Here is a 4,586-nt window from a genome sequence, read left to right on the forward strand (position 1 = left end):
AGAGGATGAATTTTCATAGGTCTTGATGCTAGGAGAAAGGCTTTCACCATGAGAACGTAAAGGGTAGCATTTAGCATGAGGTCACAAAACAAAAATTTGAGGGTCCTGAGGCTACCAGATTTATGGGATACTAATAAAATATTAAAATCATCATCGTGCGAGAGAACGAAAAGAAAATTTCAAATGCCTCTAGTGCTATGTGAAGAGGAATTAGGAAATTAATTAATATTAATATATTAATTAATTAAAAGTATTTCAAGTGTTGCATAGCAAATAGGGAGCTGCCATGTGGCATCACAAGATTGAGATCTAAGGAGGATAGAGAATAAAATGAAATTCAAAAATTTCCACAAAATGAAAGATTGGAAATATATTGAAATTTTATATAGTTCTAACTATATAATTTTTTAAAAAAATCATTTTTAAAGCTCTAATTCAATCCAGGAGTTTGTTTTTCAAATTGCTACCAGGGGGGCATTTTTTGTCCGAAATAGACCTTATAATATACCTTCAGAACTGGGAGAAGCTAAATTTTCCAGATTTGGGATCTGATTTTGCATAGCAATTCACTAGTTTAGTCTATAAGCAGTTTTGTGACTTCTTGGGCATTGGCAATAGAATAGGTTGATTTGATCATGGAGCATTAGACTTTGTTAAAGGGTAGATCAGAAGACCTTTTGAAGCCTGAATGTGGTAAAAATAAGTTGGAAAAGATTTTCTTGCATTTTGGAGGTCACATTGAACTGATTTTCACTTTTTACCATGCATTTGTTTTGACATTAAAAATTAGTTACTTTCTTTCATGATCAAATTTCAGAGATATTTGGTACACTTGAAGGCCAAAGCAAAAAGATCTTGATTCACCATTTGAGGGGAGAGATTAGAGTTGTTTTAACCTATTGAGAAGGTTTTCCAAGTGGAATGATGTCATGTTCAAATAAGATATGGGAATGAATTCTTCTCCTTTATATTTCTTTCTTTCTTCTTTTGTAAGGGTTGGTAGTTTGCTCTAGGTAATACCATCAAGGTTCTAGTTCTACTGTTGAAACTAGGGTTGTTGATGGTTTTGCTCCCTATCTATTGAGTTGAGCTCTAGCAGTGAAGGCCACACACCTATTTATGTGCAAATTTTCATTTCATTTCATGTATTGTCATTCTAAGATACGGGAAATTGATGATAGATTATGTGAAGTATCTTGAGTTTCATTTTAGTTTTACCAGTCTAATGTATTCAGTCTTTCCATGGATGAATATAAAAGGGGATTTACAGGAATTATCTGAGTTCTCCAATTCTATCTCCTAATTCTTCATGTGCTATTAACTTTTAGATTAAATGGATAAGGTTGATTTGATTTAAGGTAGCTTGGATGAGTTGTGTATCAGATTTGTTGTTACTTTTGACTCAAGGAGTTAGGTAAATGTTTCAATGTTCTGATAGAATTTTTGAGTGTATGAAGGGGATATTGCATAAGAATGGGATTTGGGGATTTTAGTTGATAAATTTGATTGTAATGTAAACAAGTTAGGTCATCTTTCTAGTAATGACTCTATGTCCCAATGCATAAGGCATTGATCACTAAATCAGATGCAAGCTGATATGAATGTCATTTGCACAAAATCTTTTATTCAAAATAAATTTAGTTTTTCATGTCTTGTAGTGGGCTAAAAAGGATTGACACTCACTCAACTTATGAATTTCATAGATATGCATCTAGCTACTGTAGATCTATGTTATTTCATTAGTTATTAGGAGATACAAGGGTTTACATCTACAGTAAATAGATTTAGGTAAATGTTTTGCACTAGTACAATATCAATTGAATCTATGGTCTACCTGCCTAGGTCTTGCAGAGCCTAAAGTAGAAGAAGGAGTTATGCCTTATAGTTGGCCCAAGACTGCAGTCAAGTGTATCAGTCATAGGAAGTTGCTAGCCTTAGATGCATCTGTCTAGTTTCTTGGTCATTTTCAAAACTGTTAAATCAGGAGCCAACAAAATGGTGACTCTACTAGGGAATGTATTGAATTAGATTTAAGACAAACCTTGACAATTTGAAAAGAAGAGATTCAATACAGTAGGAGAAGTGCATTAAAAAGTTTCAATAGTAAGTTCTCTAATGTTCTTTCTAGTTTTCTTACTCCAAATCATGCACCCCAGTGAATTTTTATCCATTTGCAATAGCACCTTTGAAGTTGAATGAAAATTGTGTTGTTCTTAAGTTTCATTTTCAATCAGTTCAACTGGATCTTGTTTTCAAAGTGCTATTGTAATTTCAGAGTTAGAATTGTTGATCAAGATGGTTTCTCTCTTCTAAGTTTTTGAAGATTTCCAAAGTTCTACAAATTGAAAGTCCAATTTAGATCTGTCATGTTATGAATCATGTTTTAAAATCTTTCTCACAATTGTGAGTGGTGACTCTCTAAAGGATCTCTATACCAATGTAGATCGGTTATCTATAAACCTTTTCAAAGAGTTTTCAGCTTGGTAATGCAGATCTGAAAGTTAATTTTTAGACAAGAAGAGAGAGATATGAATTTCTAACCAATAAGTTTTAAAGTGTTGTATGTGATCTATTTTCATAAGAAATTTTATAGTTAAAATGAATCACAACAGTGATTTCATTTAGTACTCCTTAAGGAGATAGCAACTCTACAAAGGATATGATCAGTGGTGTGAGGAATTGAGATCAACACCAGGCCAATCAGTAGATCAGTGGTTTCATGCAGCAACACTTGAGGTATTTCATTTTCATGATGTTATTCTTGTCATGAAAGAAAGTGGTATAAAATTTTATTCTCCATCAAGTGAGTTTCAGCACTAAAAGGAGGAGAATAGTTTGAAGGTTTCATACGCTTTATTGATTAAGTTTCAGCTTGTTGTGTTAAAGTTGTGAAGTGTATTTGAAGAGGTTTATTTTGTAGAAGATTGTCTAGATCTGCTGCAAATTACAAATCAAAATTAGTGTAAATGAGGTTCAAATGTTTAAAGGATGTCAAGATTCATTTCACCTAAGATGCAGTCAGTTAGTGAAGTTCCTAGATCCATTTCTACCAAGCGGTATATGACATTATGTTTTGATGGTATTCATGGTTTCCCAAATTTCATTCCTAATGTTTTTAGGAAATGTTTGCCTAAGTTTAGTGGGAACCATCTTGTTTTAGCTAGTCATCATGTTGAATTGTTCAGTGATTTAATGGGTGACTATGAGATTGCTCGTGAGGATGTGCACATGAAGTTATTTGTTCAAACTTTGGAAGATGATGCTAGAGACTGGTTTTCTTTTCTACTAGCATGCTCTATTTCATCTTGGGGTGAGTTACATTATGCCTTCATGGAGCAATTTGGAGAACGGGTAAGCATATCTAATTCTTATGATAAGTTCTTGAAGATTCATATTCAAAGTGATGAACTTGTCCCTCAATTTAACATCAGATTTGCAAGAGTTTTGAATGAAATCCCTGAGAGTTATAGACCTGATGATCAAATGTGCTTAGTTGTATATTTTGATGCATTTGACAAGAAAATGAATTATCTACTAAGGGATAAAGAACCACAAGCATTATATCAAGCTTTTATGACCGCTAGGGATATTGAGAATAATATGAAGTATGGATTGATTAGAGGTCATTTTGCTATGAATGATTGCCAGTATAATGGTCATGAAAGAAAATTTGAACATGGTGTTGATGCTTCAATTTCAAATAAGAATATTAGCACCCCTATTGTAGGTTTAAATCAAGTGGAAAATTCATATCAAAATATGTGTATAAGTAAGGTTAGTTTGGTTACAAATGACAACACACATGTTCATGATGTTATAGAAATAAGATATATTTCAGACTTTGATAAGGATCAGCATTGTGGTGATTTTATGAATCAAGGTTTATTTATAGTAGTAAGTTCTTCTCATGATAATTATATGTATGATGATGTAATGAATGCTTCAAATTTTGAGGATGTTGCACCTAAATCTCAGTCTTATGTAAGTAAGAAGGCTAGAAGTTATCTCTCTAATCACAAACTTGATGTTGCTGATCTGATATGTCATGGAGAGATAATACAAGATGGAGAATATGAATCACACTTATCTCAGTCATAGTCAGAAGAATAGAGTGCACATATTTCTAATGTTTCAGCAATTGATGGTAAGATGGATTCACTTGATTAGTTGGATATGCAAGAATTGCATTATCTTATTCATAGATTACATCATGGTGAGAATATTATTAAATCTGAAGTTGAAAGATAGTTATCTCAATATTATTACGAAGAAGCTGAAAGTTATCTTCTAAGTGATGACAATGAAGTTGTTGATCTGATGTATAATCAAGAAGCATCATATGAAGGAGATGATGAGAGTGGTTACTCGAATCACAGCGAGGAAAATGACACAATATGTTCATCTTCATATGAGTCTAATGTTGATTGGAAAGAAGGAAGCAATGATGGCAGTGAACATTCATCCAAAGGTGAAGGTATGACTTCTTTTTTCGAATCTGAAAAGGAAAGTGCATCTTAGTTTTTGCATCATACAAATCAGTTAGCCAATGAAGAATTTAAGAGTGATTTTTCCTCAAGGTATGAAGA

This window comes from Cupressus sempervirens, chromosome 11 (assembly GCF_028749045.1).
Source record: "Cupressus sempervirens isolate cs-2001-9-10 chromosome 11, ASM2874904v1, whole genome shotgun sequence".
NCBI lineage: Eukaryota > Viridiplantae > Streptophyta > Pinopsida > Cupressales > Cupressaceae > Cupressus > Cupressus sempervirens.